Consider the following 23460-nt stretch of genomic DNA (forward strand, 5'->3'; position numbering starts at 1 on the left):
CTCGTAGTTTATGTAGGCGGGAGTCAACAAAATATTTTCGAATTCGGAGGAGAATTTTGATGACTGGAATTTCATGAAAAAGCCTCGCAACAACAAAAGCTGCCCTTGTGTTAATCATTCCCAACTCAACTCACGTATCATATTCGTGATATAAGTGACACTTTCTCCCTGTTTAGCAATAATACAAAATGATACGCACTCCTTTGAACTTTTTTGAATCCCATTGTCATTCTTATATGGTGAGGATCTCACTCCGAGTATCAGTACTCAAGATGGCAGCAGGCAGTCTCTTTAGTGGATTTGTTGCATGTTCTAAGTCTTTTACCAATAAAAATGCAGTCTTTGGTTTGTCTTCCCTACAACATTTTCGATGTGATTGTTCCAATTCCCTAGGTGTTCAGTTGAATCGAGAATCTTTGCAAATGTATAATTTGTCGGGAAATTTAGCGGAGCAGTTTTTAGTACTCATGTGGAGGATCAGACACTTTTTATTGGTAAGGGTCAATTGCAAATTTTCGCACCATGCAGATATGTTGCGGAAATCGTTTTGCAATTGGCATTGATCTTTTGGCGAGTTTACTAGACGGTGAACGGGAGCATCATTTGAAAACAACCTAACAAGTAAGTGGGGTGCTTAGATCATCATCTAAATCGTTTACATAGAGTAAGAACACCAGATGATCTTCAACGCTACCCCGGCGAACGCCAGGTATCACTTCTGTTTCACTCGATAACTTGCCGTCGACTACTAAGAACTGTGGACTTTCTGATAGGAGATCACAAATGCAGTCGGACGACTGGGACGCTACTCCATAGGCACGCTATTTGACTGGAACTAAACTCCTTCCCAGCAGGCCTCGGAAGGCCCAACGGTACCGACCGACCACCGTGTCATCCTCACCGGTAGGCGTTGCTAGATGCGGATGTGGGGGGGGGGGGCGGAGGGGGGGCGGGGGGGCTCATGGTCAACAAACCTCTCTCCCGGCCGTTGTCAGTTTTCATGACCAGAGCCGCTACTTCTCAGTCAAGTAGCTCCTCAATTGTCGTCGCAAGGGCTGAGTACACCCCGCTTGCCTACAGCGCTCGATAGACCCGGAAGGTCACCCATCCAAGTGCTAGCCAACCCCGACAGCGCTTAACTTCGGTGATCTGACGGGAACCGGTGTTACCATTGCGGAAAGGCCGTTGGCACGCTATTTTACTAGAAGACGCTTATGAGGAATGGTGTCAAAAACCGTCTGGAAATCGAGAAATATGGAATCAACTTGAGATACCCTGTAGGTAGCAGTCATTACTTCGTGTGAACAAAGAGCCAATTGTGTGTCACAAGAACGATTTTTTCTAGAATCGGTGCTAGCTATGCGTCACTAGATAGTTTTCTTCGATGTATTTCATGTTTGAACACAGTATATCGGTATATGTTCCAGAATGCTGCTGCAAATCGCTGTCAGTGATATGATCTATAACTCAGCGGATTATTTCTGTTTCCTTTCTTGTGTATGCAGGTCCTGATCTGGGGGGAGAGGACAAACTGGGGTATTTGCCCCGGGAGGAAATTTTAGTGGGCGCCAAATTCATATTCTTGAAGAAAAAACTCTTGTTTCACAAAGCGTCTAGCATCCAATACACGATGGCTTATCCATTATTCACGTGATTTTCAAACGCATCCCATCTGGTTTTTAAAAAATTTTGAACACATTCTAAGTTGTTTCCTGAACGAATCATAATTTGGTTTTTGAAAGCGTGCATAGTGTACGAGGTGTCTCTGCTAGGGGGAATCCCCGTCATATCAAGAAATAAAGTACTTACCCGCACACAAAAGGACACGGGCTATACGAGCTGAGCCGAAAAAAGGGAACAGTTGTATACTAATCGCTGTTTTTTATGTGGTTGCTTGGGTGAGCGAATGATAAGTGTTGTTACAATTACTAGCGATATCAACAGATTCAGACCAACAGAGTGGAAATAAATGATTAACAGGAATAATAAGTAAGAAAGATTACATATTCTCACTGTATCAAGAAAATGAAATTTTGACAGATAATTTTTGACAAACCGCTACACTACTAAGGCCAGTTGTACAATCCCCGGTTAGCAGCCGCGTAAGTTCTATTCTCGGAATAGCACGAAAAACGCGTTGTACGAAAGCGTAATAACTAACCGGAGAATAAATGCGGGATAAACCGGTGATTCTGACAGGGTTAGTGATGGTAACCGATCATTTAGTGATGACAAGACTCTTTGTTAGAATGAGGAAGGAGAAAAAACGGGGGCATCACACAAATTATATAGAAAAATTTGACGATTCCAAATTCATACAAAAATTTTGTACTACTACTACTACTACTTTCAATCTCATACTTGAGAAACTGAGGCATATAAATGAAACTAGAAACTATTTTCTAACATAATACACTCCTGGAAATGGGAAAAAGAACACATTGACACCGGTGTGTCAGACCCACCATACTTGCTCCGGACACTGCGAGAGGGCTGTACAAGCAATGATCACACGCACGGCACAGCGGACACACCAGGACCCGCGGTGTTGCCCGTCGAATGGCGCTAGCTGCGCAGCATTTGTGCACCGCCGCCGTCAGTGTCAGCCAGTTTGCCGTGGCATACGGAGCTCCATCGCAGTCTTTAACACTGGTAGCATGCCGCGACAGCGTGGACGTGAACCGTATGTGCAGTTGACGGACTTTGAGCGAGGGCGTATAGTGGGCATGCGGGAGGCCGGGTGGACGTACCGCCGAATTGCTCAACACGTGAGGCGTGAGGTCTCCACAGTACATCGATGTTGTCGCCAGTGGTCGGCGGAAGGTGCACGTGCCCGTCGACCTGGGACCGGACCGCAGCGACGCACGGATGCACGCCAAGACCGTAGGATCCTACGCAGTGCCGTAGGGGACCGCACCGCCACTTCCCAGCAAATTAGGGACACTGTTGCTCCTGGGGTATCGGCGAGGACCATTCGCAACCGTCTCCATGAAGCTGGGCTACGGTCCCGCACACCGTTAGGCCGTCTTCCGCTCACGCCCCAACATCGTGCAGCCCGTCTCCAGTGGTGTCGCGACAGGCGTGAATGGAGGGACGAATGGAGACGTGTCGTCTTCAGCGATGAGAGTCGCTTCTGCCTTGGTGCCAATGATGGTCGTATGCGTGTTTGGCGCCGTGCAGGTGAGCGCCACAATCAGGACTGCATACGACCGAGGCACACAGGGCCAACACCCGGCATCATGGTGTGGGGAGCGATCTCCTACACTGGCCGTACACCACTGGTGATCGTCGAGGGGACACTGAATAGTGCACGGTACATCCAAACCGTCATCGAACCCATCGTTCTACCATTCCTAGACCGGCAAGGGAACTTGCTGTTCCAACAGGACAATGCACGTCCGCATGTATCCCGTGCCACCCAACGTGCTCTAGAAGGTGTAAGTCAACTACCCTGGCCAGCAAGATCTCCGGATCTGTCCCCCATTGAGCATGTTTGGGACTGGATGAAGCGTCGTCTCACGCGGTCTGCACGTCCAGCACGAACGCTGGTCCAACTGAGGCGCCAGGTGCAAATGGCATGGCAAGCCGTTCCACAGGACTACATCCAGCATCTCTACGATCGTCTCCATGGGAGAATAGCAGCCTGCATTGCTGCGAAAGGTGGATATACACTGTACTAGTGCCGACATTGTGCATGCTCTGTTGCCTGTGTCTATGTGCCTGTGGTTCTGTCAGTGTGATCATGTGATGTATCTGACCCCAGGAATGTGTCAATAAAGTTTCCCCTTCCTGGGACAATGAATTCACGGTGTTCTTATTTCAATTTCCAGGAGTGTAGTTTCTCATTTCATTTAATTATTCTTTACTTGTAATAGACCTAATTAGCATTTGATATTGCTATCGTACTTCGTGAATTATTTACTGTCGTGTTATTTATGTAAATGAGGTAGATGAAAATGACCATTAGGGCCAAAATAGTGTCACTTATTTGACGTGTGTTACAACTGCTGCAATATTATAAAGACCTGTTTCTTTTTGTCTATCACACAGTGACGAAAGAGACGTCAAATCGAGGAACCACACCACTCTTGGTTACTATTCGTATTAATAGTTTTTTCAGTAATAGACAACGACAATTTTATTTTCCATGTAGCAAAACGTTTGACGAACTTTGATGAAGTGATAGATTCTTTCGCAGAAATTAAAGCACGCCACGTAATACTGTAGCAAGATTAGAGAGAAAAAAATGCAGGGACTTAAGGATTGTCTCTAGTCTTGACTGTTTTTGTTTCCTATATTATATTTTACGTCACACAAGAGAGAAGGTTATTAGCTAAAAGGCAATTAAGAGTGCAGATCTTCAGAAGAGTTAGTATTCTCTCGGTCACAAATAATCCTACCCAGTATTAATTCTGAGCTTTTTGTAAGGGGTAAGACGTGAGACCTGTGGACTGGAGGTAGGAGAGGCACCGCAGGACATTTTAATTTCCACTGTCATGAATATAGATTTGATGGTTTCCATTACAAAACATACACGTTTTAATTTCGCAGAGCGAAATACAGTGATGTGGGATAGAAGAATGCTGTGTGAAGAGGTGTGGCACTTCTTGTCCAAATGCTCGAGCAAGGTGGGGAGGGGCGCCACAATCAGGCTTTTGTCCCGGTTCGGAAATATCGTACTTCCGGGGCTGTCTGTAAAGCTTTGATCTGTGCAGCTTTCCAGTCTATAGGTATGGACTTTCTCTCGAGTGCGCGATTTTATATGATTCCGAAAACTGGAACTATTTCGTGAACATACTCCGAAAGGAATCTAATCGGTATACAACCTGGACGGATGGCTTGATTTGCTTCGTTACATCGAAGGTATCTATTTCTAAGGTACTCATGTTTGGCAGTCGTTCTTCATTAGACGTGTGTAATATCTTTTCTTTCTTCTTTGATGAAGTAATTTAGGTAAACAGTGTTTAGTAACTCTGCTCTAATGGCGCTGGCGTTTGTGACATTACCTTTCCTAATGTGTAGTGATGGTGCCGGATATACAACTGCAGAATTATCCGTGCAGTGTTCGGTGAAGTAAAAAAACAAAAAGTCGATCCATTTCTGTTAGAATATGTTTGAATTCAAATTCCTGGTTGTGATGTAACTTAGATGAAAATATCCGTAAGTGATGTGAACCATCTAAGTGACGCTTAAGCTGTGGAAGACATTCATCTGTGCTTCTATGGGACTTCAGGTAGTGACGTAGGGCACCATCACAGCAGTGGACATTGTGGCCATTGTCCTGGACCACCTGCATTCCCCGTAGGGCGGTTCGTTTTTATGATTGAGTGATGGTAATTGAAGTACTTCAGTTCCCAAGCGCATAGTAAAAATTATATTATATTGAGCCGTATTGGTCGTAGTAACTCGTGTAAACTATTCACACGACAACGGTGTTAGCGAACATTCTCGCTTGTCGTTTACATACACATACTGCCTGTGATCATAACAGGGTCATTCCTCTGGAATTTTCTTCCGTCTGTGAAGAGGAACACATTTTGGAAATTGGTGCCAGCTGTGTGGAGACGTACTGAGTCGACCTTTCACCCTAACTAAGGAGTATACCTCTCTTCTTGCTTAAGGATATTGAATTAAGAGTTTGGAATATCTTTTAATGGTAAATTCATTGTGAGTTTATTAACTATTTGGGCGTTTTCATCATTTAGACGCTGCTGTATACCTTTCAATAGCAAGGCATTATTATTTCGTCTTAAATAGATTTCAATTACTTAAAATTTTATTGCAGCGGTTGTTTATTTACTCATATCGACGTTCCTATACAATGATGTGCTCTGTTGTGTCTATGGTTGCTGTTTAATGTTAGACACAGCGTATGCTAACACCAACGTTGTGTTACCTAAACCGTCCAGAACTGTTGCCTAACAATTACTTCCATATCCTCTAGAGTAATAAAAGTTTCTATATGAATTCGTTCCGTGAGTTACTGAGTAAAGGAAGCTTCAACTTTGATTGAAGTCTTGTGGCTTGAGATTTGTGTTTCAAGAACAACTACGGAGACATTTTAACGTTCTTGGAGAGATTTAGACGCTTTGAAGTAAGCTAACGCCCTATTTCAGAGGCGGGGTACACTGTACTCGCAAGAACTATGAGCCATTGACTTAACTCTCTCACATATTTATTTACCGTGCAGAGTCATCTGCAGTTAGAATATTGTATAAGGATTTAAACGACTGTGAGTTTTGTGGAGAATTACTGGCAAGTTGCAGCTTCACGTCAAGTTGAAGCTTTACGACGGACCGTGTCGTTATTTCAGAATATGCAATTAGTACAGTGTAACATGTGAAAAATTGCTATGTCTTATTTTTCATGCAGTTTTAAAGGTTGGATGCTTGACTTGTAGAGACAGAACACTTTACTGAGTTTTTGGCGACGTTCACGTACGTTTGTCATACCTTCACAAACTAATTATTTAGTTTCATAATGATAAGTGTGTCACCAGTCTCCTTGCTTCTCAGTTGTACATGCACCCTGCCTGTGATCATTGTACAGTTGTGCCGCTGAAAATTTTTCGTCTGTAAAGCAGAACACGCTTTGGAAAGTGGTGGCAACTACGTAGAATAACACTGAGTCGAATTGGCTTTGTAGCAAAAGAGTTTTCTTTCCCTGTTGCTTCAGGAAATTGAATTAGTATCTTGGAATGTCGTTAGCCGTTAAATCTACACTCCTGGAAATTGAAATAAGAACACCGTGAATTCATTGTCCCAGGAAGGGGAAACTTTATTGACACATTCCTGGGGTTAGATACATCACATGATCACACTGACAGAACCACAGGCACATAGACACAGGCAACAGAGCATGCACAATGTCGGCACTAGTACAGTGTATATCCACCTTTCGCAGCAATGCAGGCTGCTATTCTCCCATGGAGACGATCGTAGAGATGCTGGAAGTAGTCCTGCGGAACGGCTTGCCATGCCATTTCCACCTGGCGCCTCAGTTGGACCAGCGTTCGTGCTGGACGTGCAGACCGCGTGAGACGACGCTTCATCCAGTCCCAAACATGCTCAATGGGGGACAGATCCGGAGATCTTGCTGGCCAGGGTAGTTGACTTACACCTTCTAGAGCACGTTGGGTGGCACGGGATACATGCGGACGTGCATTGTCCTGTTGGAACAGCAAGTTCCCTTGCCGGTCTAGGAATGGTAGAACGATGGGTTCGATGACGGTTTGGATGTACCGTGCACTATTCAGTGTCCCCTCGACGATCACCAGTGGTGTACGGCCAGTGTAGGAGATCGCTCCCCACACCATGATGCCGGGTGTTGGCCCTGTGTGCCTCGGTCGTATGCAGTCCTGATTGTGGCGCTCACCTGCACGGCGCCAAACACGCATACGACCATCATTGGCACCAAGGCAGAAGCGACTCTCATCGCTGAAGACGACACGTCTCCATTCGTCCCTCCATTCACGCCTGTCGCGACACCACTGGAGGCGGGCTGCACGATGTTGGGGCGTGAGCGGAAGACGGCCTAACGGTGTGCGGGACCGTAGCCCAGCTTCATGGAGACGGTTGCGAATGGTCCTCGCCGATACCCCAGGAGCAACAGTGTCCCTAATTTGCTGGGAAGTGGCGGTGCGGTCCCCTACGGCACTGCGTAGGATCCTACGGTCTTGGCGTGCATCCGTGCGTCGCTGCGGTCCGGTCCCAGGTCGACGGGCACGTGCACCTTCCGCCGACCACTGGCGACAACATCGATGTACTGTGGAGACCTCACGCCCCACGTGTTGAGCAATTCGGCGGTACGTCCACCCGGCCTCCCGCATGCCCACTATACGCCCTCGCTCAAAGTCCGTCAACTGCACATACGGTTCACGTCCACGCTGTCGCGGCATGCTACCAGTGTTAAAGACTGCGATGGAGCTCCGTATGCCACGGCAAACTGGCTGACACTGACGGCGGCGGTGCACAAATGCTGCGCAGCTAGCGCCATTCGACGGCCAACACCGCGGTTCCTGGTGTGTCCGCTGTGCCGTGCGTGTGATCATTGCTTGTACAGCCCTCTCGCAGTGTCCGGAGCAAGTATGGTGGGTCTGACACACCGGTGTCAATGTGTTCTTTTTTCCATTTCCAGGAGTGTATTTGGAGTTGATTAGCTATTCAGGTGTTTTCATTAGTTGTATCATTGTTTCATTAGTAGTATCTCCCAGTTGCAAAATACAATTATTTTGTGGTATGAACACATACATTACTTTATTTAAAATATTACAGCACTGCTCGTTTAACCGTACCTGTCAACGGTGCCAAGCAGTGTAGAGCCCTGCAGTTCAAAAAAAAAGTGAGTGAAATCTTATGGGACTTCACTGCTAAGGTCATCAGTCCCTAAGCTTACACACTACTTAACCTAAATTACCCTAAGGACAAACACACGCACCCATGCCCGAGGGAGGACTCGAACCTCCGCCGGGACCAGCAGCACAGCTCTGCAGTTCCAAGCGTTGCTGTTCAATGTTGATCACGGACTATGCTAACAATAAATCTACACTCATGCTCATTAATTAAGGATAATGCTGATACATGGTGAAACAACGCTCTGGTGTGTTGGTGCATGTCAGAGTACGGTGCAGCGAGTAAGTGTGCAGACGTGCTGATGGTGACTGTGTGTTGAAAATGGCTCAAAGAACACATATTAATGACGTTATGAGGGGTAGAACACTAGGGCGACTGGAGACTGGTCAAACACAGCCGGTCGTAGCCGTGAACCACAAAGTGTGATCTCATGATTATGGCAACGATTCCAGCAGACAGGAAATGTGTCCAGGCGCTACAGTACGGGTCTTCCACGGTGTACAACACCACAAGATGACCGATATCTCACCACCAGTGCCCGCAGACGGCCACGGAGTACTGCGGGTAGCCTTGCTCTGGACCTTACCGCAGCCACTGGAACAGTTGTCTCCAGACACACAGTCTACAGACGACTGAACAGACATGGTTTATCCGCCCGGAGACCTGTAATGAACATTCCACTGACCCTTGGTCACAGGAGAGCCCGTAAAGCCTAGAACACAGTACATGGTCATTGGAACAGTGGTCCCAGGTTATGTTCAAGGACGAGTCCAGGTATAGTCTGACGAGTGATTCTCGACGGGTTTTCATCTGGCTTGAACCAGGAACCAGATACCAACTCCTTAATGTCGTTGAAAGGGACCTGTATGGAGGTCGTGGTTTGATGGTGTGTGGGTGGGTGGGGATTATGATTGGTGCATGTACACCCCTGCATGTCTTTGACACAGGAACGGTAGCAGTTCAGGTGTATCGGGACGTCATTTTGCATAAGTATGTCCGCCTTTTCAGGGGTGCAGTGGGTCCCACCTTCCTCCTGATGGTTGATAACGCACGGCCCCACCGAGCTGCCATCGTCGAGGAGTATCTTGAAACAGAAGATATCAGGCGAATGGAGTGGCCTGCCTGTTGTCCAGGCCTAAACCCCACCGAGCACGTCTGGGATGCTCTCGGTCGACGTTCCACTGCACGTCTTCAAACCCCTACGATATTTCAGGAGCTCCGACAGGAACTGGTGGAAGAAGGGGAGGCTATACCCCAGCAGTTGCTCTACCACCTGATACAGAGAATGCCAACCCGTTGTGCGCCCTGTATACTTGTCCATGCTGATCATATCCGCATACTGATGTCGGCGTACATGCGCAGGAAACAGTGGCGTATTGTAGCACATGTCTCTCGGGACGGTTTTCTCAACTTATCACCAATACTGTGGACTTACAAATCTGTGTTGTGTGTGTTCCCTATGTGGCTATGCTATTAGTGCCAGTTTTGTGTAGTGCCATGTTGTGTGGCACCACATTCTGCAATGATCCTTATTTTATGAGCATGAGTGTATGTTACCTAAACCGTTGAGGATCGTTGCCTAGCAATTACTTCCATATTCTCTCGAGTACCTGAAACAATGATACGAATTTGTTGTGGGACTTATTCGGTTAAAGAAGCTCCAGTTTTGATTGATATATTGTACTATTGCACTTTGTATTTCGAGTTCAAGCAACGGAACATTTTAAAGTTCTTGAGAACATCTAGAAGCTTTGAACGAAGCGAACGCTCAGCTTTAGAAGCATGATACAGTATATCCTCGAGAATTATGAGCTACTGACTTAAATATCCCCAATTAATTTACCGTACAGTATCAGATACAGCTTTTATATCGTATAAGCTTTTAAATGACTGGGTGAGTAGCAGAGTAGTACTGGAAAATAGAAGTATTACGACATAGTGTGATGTGATCTCGCAACATGTGAAAAAGAATAACACCCAGTTCTATTAACATTACGGTTCGTTGTTTCACTACGTCATGCAGCTACAAAGGTTACAAGAGTGCTTGACTTGTAGGGACAGATCTCTTTGCTGAGGCTTTGACAGTTTCAGCGGCTGGAATCACCCGTTCTCATATTTATTATTTAGTTTCGCAACGAGAACGGCCTCACCTATCTCTGTCACCAAATCTGTTATCTTCTACCGTCTGTGAAGAAAAAGACAAGACGTAAACAGGTTCCAGTTACATAGGGTCATAATGAGTTGGCATGACACGGCAGCAATGGTATTTTCTCTTCTTGTTACTCAAAGAAATTAAATTAATATCTTGGAGCATCGTTAAAAGTTAATTCCGTTGGGAGTTTATAAGCTGTTCTTATGTTTTCTTCATTTATATATCGCTGGGTAAATTTCAGTTGTAAATACGGTTGTAACGTCGTACGCTGAAGAGTGAATCTAGGTTTAGTGTTGTTTTTACGTTGTTGATGACTCTGCCACAGAGAACGAAATTTGCAGCTCGGCGAGAACACAGTGAATGAGACAGAGGGATAGCTGTGAAAGTGGTAATATTGTGGGACAGAGTTGAGAGATCTCGGATTTAAGCTATCACACTCTTGCATAGATTATTAACCAGTAACTTCATATCAAAATCAAGACGTTCCCTTAAGTACACAAAAATTTCATTAGTAGTTGGAAAAATCGTAATCTCGCCAGACACTGTGGAAAGATTTGGGATTTAAACCACCACGCTGTTGCATAGATTATTAATTAGTAACTTGATGTCACCAACAAGACATTGCCTTAGGTACACACAAAGCAAATTACCGATTCTGTCTCACTAGGGTAGTAAGCAAATTGCGGCTTAATGTCTGACCAAATACGAACTTGTAATAATTATAGTTGGTGTATTTCTGAAGCTAGTGTAGTGTTGCACTGTCTTGGTTATTTATGTTCTATCTAATACTGATAACTTCAAATAATTCCTAACAAAACAAAATTATTCTTCGCAGAATAAATGTAGTACGTAATGAGCACGACTTTTTTTGGCTTCCAAGAACTAGTGTGATTTTGATTCATTGCTAACAAAGAATTAAAACAACGAACTCCACCCAGTCATAAGCTTTTCCAAGTAAAGAAGTAATGTTTCATCGATTTGGATTTCATAGGCCTTTTGTAACACTGACACTAATCTTTTTTACAAAATCTAAGTTTAGAGACATAAAGTTCTTCCTTGCGATACACTTGTGAGACATTGCTATAAAATTTAACGTGATACATGTTATCGTTGCAGTCATGTTCCAACGCGTCAAGTAGTTTTTCACGCAGTGTGTGGGAGTGGAGAAAGACGAAGGTCTGCAACTGGACAAGAACTTGGTCGCTGTTCGAGGTACCTTTGAGGTGAGCTACGTCACGTTGCATTAATGATATCGTAATATGTAAAGCAGTAAAGTTTGAGAGCTACCTGATAGTACGTAGGATGGTCAATAGATATTACAAACTGTCGCGGTTCACTGTAAATGAATCTGTGGTTCGCTGCAAACGTCCCTTCTAAAAAGTCATTATAAATAATACATCTAAGACAGATATCTCTACTAGAGTGATGATTATGACGATTATGTGTTGGTTCTAGTGCAAGGTATGCAGGACGTTTATGGGACGAATGCGATTAAAGGTGCTGAAACAGAAAAAACGCCAACCAAACTTTAATATATAAAAATTCTTTAAAAACTTTACTTACACACGAGCATACACACACACACACACACACACACATACACACACAATTACCAAAATTATATTTAAAACCATTTCCAAAACTGATGATAAGATTGATAGCGATTCTCTGGTTCAATGGAATGATCTAAAATACCAGCTAACTAACTTACTTGGTCAGAACATGCCTCGGAAGGGTAACGGTACTGACCGACCGCCACGTCACACAATAGATAGGCGTCACTTTTAGGAGACATGAAGGGATTGTTGTTAGTTTTCGTGACTGGATTTAAAATACCGCTACAGGTGAATGAACTGGCGAATGGATGGATTTGTTCATCAATTGAACGAAATGGTATGTGCTGGTCACTCAACCTTCAACGTCGTCTCCAGAGATACACAAAATTTTTAAAATTTACCATGTCTCGACTTCAAGTAAAATAAGTGGCTGCTCTCCACTTAAACTCACTTCTGCCTTCTCATCAAAAGATAACGTGCGCAGAAAATATTGTGTATAAGAATTTTTATGCCACAGCCATTACAGATTTAGGTGTTTTCTCGTCTGACTATGAAGCCATTAGTTAGAAAATGACTCTGAGCACTATGGGACTCAACTGCTGTGGTCATCAGTCCCCTAGAACTTAGAACTACTTAAACCTAACTAACCTAAGGACATCACACACATCCATGCCCGAGGCAGGATTCGAACCTGCGACCGTAGCCCATTAGTTAGAAATTTATCCTATTCGGATAGGAGTCAGGGTAAATTTGGTGTGTGAAAGTGATATTCATGAAGTCGGCTTCGACCGATGATTGGCTAGTCACACCTTCTCCGACAGTCGTGTGTCTTTCTGAGGTGCAGGATAATGGCACGTTTTGTCTCGTCGCGTTCGTTGCCTAAAGGTCTCCTTGGCTGCCTGTTCTGCTTGCTCCTTTCCCCAGATCCCACACGTCTCAACTTCTCTCCTCCATGTTATTAGCACATTATAGGCCTACTTCCGGAATTAGATAATATAAAGTTGGTAATGTAGCCGAATGCCAATTAAATGGTTGCAACAACTCTCTTGAGGGCCAATTAATTTAACACTGACCTAAGACACAGTGTGTTTATAGAAGCAACATGATTAATATACCGGGAAGTTGTGTACGGCATTAGTTAAAGAGTGCCCGGACTATGATGTTGATACGGAGGAGGTCTGAGAGTGGAGAAGATCCTGTTGAGTTGTAGATATTTATGCTAAAAATGTGTTGTAAGAACAGAGTTTCACTTAATATGCGTCCAAGACAAATGACTTGTTAAAGGCTATATTGCAAACCATCTGGCTGCTCTACGAGTCACCTGTTAACCGGATTTGATATCTGACGACCAAAAGAAATGTATGCTTGAATTTCAGACTTCCAAGTATAATGCTGTGTTCGGAGGAGTCAGAGAATAGAGAAACAGGAACTGTCACTAAAATTGTCACAGTCCCATTTACGTTCCTTTCCGGAGAAAGAACACGCCGGAACACAGAATAGATAGATTGCGGCGACGCCGTACGTCAATTAGCTTCCTGTAGCCCTCTGTCACTCCAGCTTAACATTTCTCCCCTAGGACAATGGTAGTGAACGTGGGATGAACAGAGATGTAACTTGACTATTACAGACAATGAATGTTCACTCGCTATCACTATCTACAGGCTCACAAATTCTTAATAAATAGAAAACTTCGTAACACCTGTAGATGTTAAGGTCTAGCGCTATCTCTGAATCATAAACATGCTCTACATCATAAAACTAAAAAGTTGTTTCCCAACAGGAGCGTCAATTTACACTTGACTCGTTTTTTGTGGAGGTGCTGCAGAAACGGCTGCAGGAAGAAGAAGAAATCCGTGCTGCTCCGGTGAGTGTAAATTAGATCTGTATAGGGAATGATAACATTTGGTTTCAAAGTGTATTTTTCTTTCTATGTCCACATGATCGCGTGATAGTGGTTAATGCTCTGCTTCTGGGTATTTTGCCGAGTTGTTTGAATTTTATGTACATTGCTTCGAACATCGTCCCAGCCGTCTTCCTCGGGTGCAGCGAGTTTTGCTGTTACGTGCACTCACTGTTTGACCCCAAACAATCCGGAATCGTCACACGACGTGAAGAAGACCGCTTGGTCAGTCGTTGAAATATTGTGCACAAAATAGGGTTAAAAACACAGAAAAATTCCCAGAAGCATATCATTAACGAATTGCGCCTAGAAAACATTAGAGATCACGGGATATTAGTTATTAGTTAGAATTACTGTTTGCTGAAATGTGAGGAAGAGTGACGGTATTTGGATATTAAAGGGAATCGCTGCGTGCATTACATCAATATAAAGGAGAGCGTATGGCCTTCCCTCCGAGGGATTTACTCCCCCCCCCCTCCCCCCTTGCCACTTCATTTTCACTCTTCGCTCTTTCTTTGCTGTTTGTTCGCCTTGATGTTCGTCTCTTCAATATCTGTGTTTCTCTAGTCTTATGGTTTTACGCTGGAGATTTTAGTGTGTTGCAGAGTGGCTGGCTCATCCTTTTTTATTCTTGCGTTCAGCCAGCCCATGCAATCTGCCAGATTATTTTAATACGTTATACAGCTTTTTTTCTTTTAGTGCACTTTTTTCCCCTTTTGGCTTCCATCTTTCGCTTTCTTTTTCAGTGTGGTTACCAGTTAGTTTTATGCCTTTTTTACTTTCCCAGGCTCTTTTGGGGAATGGCTTTAATCCAAGACCTGTTTCAAGAGTAAATAGGGAGTGATGACCGTGCAGTTTAGTTTCCTTACTGTGCAAACCAACCAACGAACCAATAACTGAAGCTTGCATAATTCGTGATAAATGTAAACTTAGTTACACTCGGACATAGGGAATAATAGCATTTGATTCCAACGTGTAACTTTCGTTTGCACATCATCATTCACTTACGAACGTGATAAATGTCAGTGCTCTGGGTGAGGGTGTTTTGAAGAGTTGTTTGTATTTTATGCGCAATGCTTCGATGATCCTTGCAGCCGTCTTCCAGGTATGCAGCGCGTTTTCCTGTTTCGTGTATTCGCTCGCTGGACTCCAACCCGCCAGGGAACGTCATACGATATGAAGGAGATGACTCTGTTGGTCGCTGAAATATTGTGCATACGGCAGGAACAACAACTCGTTATAACTCCCAGAAGCACATTAATAACCAATCGCGCAAAGACAAATTTGTACATCATGAAATATTAGTATTTATTTAGTGTTACTACTTGGTCAGACATGGACTGACTAGTGACGTCACTTGACAATCAAAATCAATCACTGTTAAATATTATGAATAAATGTAGCTAGCAAAATTATTGATCAGTGTAGCACTTCTTAAACAGCGGTCATGTTAGGAACTAACACGTGTTCTGTATTACTCCACGTGCTGGATATCAGAAAAGTAGTAAGTTCTTTTCCAACAGGAGCGTCAGTTTATGCTCAATGCATTTTTTGTGGAGCTACTGCAGAGACGACTGCAGTGAGAAGAAGAAAGCCACACTGCTATGGTGAGTGAAACTTCGATCTCTGTAAGACAACAGTAGATTTTGGTTTCTACGCGTATTTCTCGTTTCATGGCCACATAGTGACTGTCTTCAGAACGGGAATCTGCGTTATTTTTCCGAGTCTACAATTGTACGTTTTTAATATCACCGAAATGCTGTCAGCTTAGGTACATCGATAAGCCTGTAAAGCGCAAAAATCAATGGTAGACCTGTAAATTTGGTTATATCAAGCTGTGGGTCGTTATCACGATGCTTGCAATACCGTTATTCTATAACACTTTTGAACTGTGAGCAGATACGTAGTCCCCTTACGACAGTATATACTCTCGCTCTAGTAATGCTAGGTTCTACTTAAACTTAAGAATCAACGGTACAATATGGTTGCCTACCCTTTCACGGTATGGAGAGAGTTTTAGAAAACATTCTTCTGTCTCCTCCCTCCCATGAAATAGTTATCAAGTTTTCTGTATAGTTTCATCTTGGGCATCACATGCAGCTTTTACTTGGTCTTTCGGTTCCGTTGTTTTATACTGCATCAACGTTTATTTCTCTGTCATATAGTTATCCATGACGCCCTCCGAATTTGAAATCAACATTTGGGGAGCTTGTTTTAAGAAACTCTGCGAATCTGGTAAATGTGCATATACCAATAGTCCCAGAACTTAGTTCAGTATAATGGTCAGGGTAATAGGCAGTATAATGGTAGAAATATCCTGATACTTATAACAACTATCGCCCATCATGATAAAATGATTTTGTAGTCAATTTCATCACAAGGAACTGTACTCAGGAAGTAGGATAGCGGCAAATTATAGTTCCTGGTAGTTTCTAGATTAAAGTTAATATTTACGATACTTGTTATTCTTGGATCGATGAGTAAGGGCGACAGGAACATTTCTCCGCTGATCCTGTGTCTGGGGTGCAGAATAATTTATAAAAATATTGTCATTGCACTATTTTATTAGCGCATAACCACGAAGCGTGCTACCCTTGTTCCAACAGCTATAAACTAGTAACTGTTCTTCGCGTCTATTCTGCAGTCTGAACAATACCGATATACAAATCGACCCTATATATTGCCTCGGGTCCTACGATAATTTAGAAGTTTTCTTTGCATATTATGTGATATCAGCCTACCATAATGTGATCACGTTTTTAATTCTGAAATTTAAAATTGTCATCAGGTCACTCCAGTGGCTTCCCCGCCAACCACGGAGGCTCCAAAGTCCACAACGTGCAGCTCTTCACACCCGCCAAATCTTATGCTGCCTGTTGGGGGCGCCGCGCGCAACTCGGGGTCAGGAGAAGACCGTCAGGCTGCTAAACTGTACGACCGCGATACCGTGGCCAGTACCACCTGAAACCACAGTTGCCGGTTCAGTAAAACTACAGCGTAATGGGATGATATGGTCTCGTTTTTTATTTTAGTTCTAGTGAGGTGGCATTGTGGTAACACACGGGCCTCGCATTTGGATTCATAGTGGTACAAGTCCCTATTCGTTCATCAACATCTAGGGTTTCGGTGGTTTCTCTAAGCAGATTTAGGGAACCGCAAGAATGGTTTCTTCGTAATAAGACTCGTACTATTTTGTCCCCATCGCGAGCTCCGTCTGTCACTACCTCTCCTTCGATGGACGTTATGCTCGAATAATTCCTACATCTTTTCTTTATCTGAATAAGAAATTCATTTGAGCAAAATTAAAAAAAAAACTATAGTGCTATTGGTACACCAATGCAAGCATTTAGAGCACACAGAATAGCCTTTCAAAATTTAGTAAGTAAGTTCAACCGCAAAATCATTGACACTGATGATAATACTTTAAAAAATTGTGTGACCAAAAGTTGTCTGCATCTAAGGATACCAAGTTAGTCCCTGTCATCCCGACGCTTACTCATTAACTCAGCGCGACCCTAAACTCTGCAGAAACTAAAGCGTAATCAACATTTGACATCGTCAGTATATAGTGTTTCCTGCTCTCGGTTAGTTTTTATTCATTAATGACCAACTTTAATCGTACCTGCAAAACTACATGGGTGCGAAATGGAAGGTATGTTGATACACTTAGCAATTGGTCATAACAGAAGCATGATGAGTGTCTTTGCAAACTAGGAAATATAAGTTAAAGCACTCTTAGTGTAATCTAACTGATGGTTCGTTTCATTGTACTCCATTGTGCGAAAAATAATTGGTTAGCATACTGATGCAACTACAAATAAGTAAACGAAGCAGTTGTGCTACGAAAGTATGTTCAGCCGTAAGACATGCGCACAGTTCACAGAGCATGCGTGACCATTACCGCTTAAATTGCGGACGTCGCTTGATGCGACGTACCTGTGATTTTTAATACTTTATCATTCACTTTGAGCACTGTAGTAGTGTCAGAGAGGAAAGTTCTGTGGCAGGACATTCTGTTTTATTTGATTTTTTTCTCTATTTCCCCCAAAGTAACGTGTAATTTGGGAAGTTTTGTTAATTACTTCATATAACACTCTCTTTCAAAGTAAAAGTTCCTTTTTCCTTCACAATTAGTTGCTTGATTAGATATCTTGCTCTTGAGTGTCAAAGTCTTTCGAATATAGCGAACTGTTCTCTGCCACCATAATTGGACAGCGAGGCTTAAATTTGTCGCAAAAACTATGAGCTGCTTGCTCCTTACGGCACCACAGCCTATTTCTCCACCATTTACCTCATTCGTCAAATAATTGGCCACTTCCAACTTAATAAAGCACTACATCTTTAATAAAGTGATTTGCAACTGTTACTGGCCGTAACTTAATGTGGAGGAAGTCCTCGAGGTGACAGACATATCGCTGTGTGAGCCCCTAGTGTTTCGTAAATTACTGGAATTAGCCCCTATACCACCGACCCACATTAATTAATGACGCCATGAGAAGTCCCACAAAGAAACACAAATTTGATTTAAAATCTTGGTCAGGACGCCGTAAATATCCTCTCCTTTGATCCAAAATATAAAAATCAGTTACAGAATCGTACAAACTTCGAATAATAAATTTTGAACCTAAAGGGGAGACCGAGCCAAATCAGAATTTTTGGGCATAACAAATTACATTATCAAATAAAAACAACAAAATCACGAAAATAGTAAAACAGATAAACTAAAACAACGAGAAGAACACGATGCGACGGCTGGCGCCGAAGAAGTAAAGATGATAGCATCAAATAGCTTGATGCATCTGCTATCTAAAACGTGGGCTGTATTCTAGATCAGGGCCAAGGGCAGTCACGGCGCCGCTTATCTGCTGCTCAGAGGTTGACAGAGCGAGAGTTTCGCGTAGCCAATGGGATGATTCTTCGACATAACTAACGAGAGACGATAACAGAGGCAACGTATGTCTAGAGGGTTAATTGAAACCAATGTCTTGTTTACTGTTTTTCGGTATATTAATGAGTTTCTAACCTCTCCCATACTTTAATTAATAAACATTGATCCACCTACCTCATCCCATAATTCATTAGAAAAAAGAAAAGAAACAAAAACGTTGACCCATCTACTTTCCCCCATGACTTAAAAAACATTGACCCACTTACTCGGTGTGCTTACAGAGATCGATTGCGTAGCAATACGAAACAGAGAAATATTTCACTACGTTTTCTTATATATCATGAGTTGTGACGCTGTCCTTGGTTTGCAGTTACTATCATAGTTTAAATAGCTACGACTCAGATTTCAAAAACATAACATGACGTTAGTTATATAACTAATATGAAAAGTCAGTTACCAATACAAAGAGCAAATAGTGATACATCACAGAAAGCAAAAAAGCGATACCAATACATATGGCCAAATTAAAGGAACGCGGTAACAAGAAAGACTTTTGGGATTAGCGCATGTCCGGTTCCACACGTCTACTTTGACTATAACGTCACATTTGGAATATAAAGCATACTTTATTTATTAAGACAATAGGCCGCTGGCACGCTTCAAGATGACGACCGCAAGAGAGAACACTACGGGCGCAAACAAACATAAGGAATATGCGAAATATTTCAGTCACTTGATGAAATGTAACTAATGCGGCAACTTCGGGGATTAGGGAGTCTTGCCGGGGACAAACTAAAAACACTACAGGAAGACTAACATCACTCCAAGGCATCTATGTAATCTGAAAATAACTCACACGAATTTCTCCAGAATAAACCCAACCAAAAAGTACAAGAAACACACAACTAGAATCGAATGTTTTACTAGACCTATATAGCCCAAACTAAGACACTGATACGACCCTGCGCCCCCTCCCCCCCCCTCCCCCCCCAAAAAAAGCCATTATGAACAGTAATGGAAATTTTCCCTGAGATACATCGCTGAAACGAAGACAGCGATAGTAGAAAATTCTGCCACCCCTCCACCCCCCCCCCCCCACCGCCCACTCCAAATAATAAGCATCGCTAACTTCACTATATCTATACAGCTCGAACGATGACATCGATACCACAATCCCCACTCCCCCCCACCACCACCACCAGAATAAAACGAACAAAACATTAATCTGAGAACCTCAATTCAAAGAAAATTCCCTTCCATAAACAGACTACACTTTCGCACTGATTAAAAAACATCATAAAAAGTTATTACCAACCACTACAAATTAATCAAAGCTGGCACCTAAAAACACACGCACACGCACACACTCTGCGAACAACAAAATCTGAAACACAACTCCAAGGCAGAGCTCCATACAAACAAATGACGAACATACAACATTCAATCTAAAAGACCAAACAGTAAATTAAAAGCAATACTTCAAAAACCAAAAACAGTTAGGTAACTAATAATTACTACATACTCGATCTCATTCAGCTGCACCTTTACTACAAGCCAAATCATAAACTTAAAGGCCCACCATAAAGACTCAGCCGTCGATAAAAACATTTTATTATAAAATAATCAATTTCGAATACATCGTGTCTCCACGACGTCACATTCGAAAAATAAAATAGCAAAAACTCTGTAAGAACCAAGATTATAAATATGATCACTACTCGTTTCGCTAATACCAATTTGAGATGTATTCTCAGGTTCGTACCTAACCTCATCCTCGACAGACGTGCCACATTCGAAAACCAAGTATTTCTTGAGCAGGTAGGTTTTAAATGTAATCACAATTTGTTTCTCTCGCAGGTATTTGAAGTGTAGGTTCCTGCCTAGTCTTACCCTCGGAAATCGTGCCAGATAACTGAGGATTAGCGCATGGTCTGATTCCACCAGTCGGCTTTGACCCATGACTTCATCTTAAGAACAAACAACATATATAGTTTACACCAATCACTAAGGAGAGGCCGTTCACATCCTTTCCCATCATAAACTCAAGACGTCACACAAACGTTACTGGTCAAAGCAATGGACAAAACCCAGTATCGAAAACATGGCTTCACCACTACAGCACAACTTAAAATAGCAAAATCATTTAGAAGGGAGATCTTATGTCCTAATATGGGCACCGTGTAATCAGCTGCCCAATTCAGATAAGTCTGGAACATATCTGTAGGTCACTTCCAATTATTAATATCATACTTGTTACACTTACGATAAAAAAGTCAATTTTTATTCGGAATTAAACTTCTGGATACTTATAGATTTACTAAACGTCGAACTATCAGCTTTTCTTCTTTACGTGATAACGCCGTTAATGTTCACTAAATAAACTGAGAAAAATGAAAGGCGACAGGAAGATGCATTTTCAAGTAATTCCAAGTACACATAGGTTATAATCACTGTTTACCCTTGTTACTAACAAGGGAACCTCCCCATCGCACCCCCCTCATATTTAGTTATAAGTTGGCACAGTGGATAGGCCTTGATAAACTGAACACAGATCAATTGAGAAAACAGGAAGAAGTTGCGTGGAACTGTGAAAAAATAAGCAAAATATACAAACTGAGTAGTCCATGGGCCACATAGGCAACATCATGGAGAATGAAGCTCAGGAGCGCCGTGGTCTCGTGGTAGCGTGAACAGCTGCAGAAAGAAAGGTCTTTGGTTCAAGTCTTCCCTCCATTGGGAATTTTACTGTCTTTATTCTTACATCGTTATTATCTGTCCGTTCGTTCATTGACGTCTCTGTTCACTGTAATAAGTTTAGTGTCTGTGTCTTGCGACCGCATCGCAAAACCGTGCGATTAGTAGACGAAAGGACGTGCCTCTCCAATGGGAACCGAAAACATTTGATCGCAAGGTCATAGGTCAACCGATTCCTCCACAGGAAAACACATCTGATATATTCTATACGACACTGGTAACGGTATGTGCGTCACATGACAGGAATATGTTGTCGACCCACCTAACTTGTACACTTGGCGAATGGGTAAAAAGATTCTTCTACCTTGCCCGATTTAGGTTTTCTTGTGGATGTGATAATCAGTCCCAAAAAAGTGATGAAAACATAATAGTTTGTCACATAAACTGAAAATAAAAAAATTAAACTTTTCACTCGATGGAGGAATTAATCCAAGCACCTCTCGCTCCGCAGCTGCTCACGTTACCACGAGACCACGGCGCTCCTGTGTTGTTAGAGTCCTTGTTGTCGCCTATCTTCCCATGAACTACTCAGTTTGTATATTTTGCTTATTTTTTCACAGTTCCACACAACTTCTTCCTGTTTTCTCAATTGATCTGTGTTCAGTTTTTCAAGGCCTATCCACTGTGCCAACTTATAACTAAATCTGAGGGGGGTGCGATGGGGAGGTTCCCTTGTAAGACAAATACCGATAATGTGTGAGCTCTGGCTGATTATAAGTGTAAACAAAGTCCGGTGTAAGCTCATTATTTCCTTTTAATTAAACTTGTGGATACAATACAGTGCCCATACCATCAGAATTTTCAGCGCTCTCTATAAACTCAATACAACAACAAGTACGTCACAAGCTGACACTACTATCACCCGTAAACAAAACACACCACCTCTCCGCCCACGTATGTCTTTCGCCACACCACTACATAGTAGCTAAAGCCCAACGGGCAATATCGAAGTGCCAGGCTGAGCCAATTATTAAGCTGTCGCATTGTTTCCGTCATATCTTTTCCATGCCAGAACATTTTACTGGTCAACCTAACTCTAAAATTCCGTAGCTCAGCACAGTAATAATTTTGACGACTGGCACGTGCTGGTAGAAGTCTATTTCCTGAAACAACCCCTATTCTTTGCAGTTCATGCACTTTTCCCTTTCAGCCAGCTGTAGACAGATATCTCCACGCTGTTGATTGACTGAAGAACATGGGAAGCATCTGATGAGAACGATATGTCCCTCCGAAAATAATACAAGCCATACACTTTTGCATTTCATATGCGTGTTGCTTCGGTCTACATGTAGCCGAAACAAACAAATAATTTTGTTTCTGTATTCACCCTACAACGCTTAACTACGTTAAGCTCTTGCGTTTCTCCTACCATATCTGTTGTTACCAACTTATAAATAAGTAAATAATTCAAGAAGCAGTAATCCAAAATATCTTTCCCGTTCTAATACAGTACTGGCCATTAAAATTGCTACACCAAGAAGAAATGCAGATGATAAACGGGTATTCATTGGACAAATATATTATACTAGAACTGACATGTGATTACATTTTCGAGCAATTTGGGAGCATTGATCCTGAGAAATTAGTACCCAGAACAACCACCTCTGGCCGTAATAACGACCTTGATACGCCTTGGCATTGAGTCAAACAGAGCTTGGATGGCGTGTACATGTACAGCTGCCCATGCAGCTTCAACACGATACCACAGTTCATTAAGAGTACTGACTGGCGTATTGTGACGAGCCAGTTGCTCGGCCACCATTGACCAGACGTTTCCAATTGGTGAGAGATCTGGAGAATGTGCTGGCCAGGGCACCAGTCGAACATATTTTGTATCCAGAAAGGCCCGTACGGGAGAT

At 42.9% G+C, this 23460-nt stretch overlaps 1 pseudogene; it reads right to left on the reverse strand.

Annotated features, from left to right (window-relative positions):
• Nucleotides 1–1071: 1071 nt before the first annotated feature.
• On the reverse strand, nt 1072–1190 carry LOC126263882 (5S ribosomal RNA; annotated as a pseudogene).
• Between the last annotated feature and the right edge of the window lie 22270 nt (nt 1191–23460).

The sequence above is a fragment of the Schistocerca nitens genome, chromosome 6 (genome assembly GCF_023898315.1).
Source record: "Schistocerca nitens isolate TAMUIC-IGC-003100 chromosome 6, iqSchNite1.1, whole genome shotgun sequence".
In the NCBI taxonomy this organism is placed as follows: Eukaryota; Metazoa; Arthropoda; class Insecta; order Orthoptera; family Acrididae; genus Schistocerca; species Schistocerca nitens.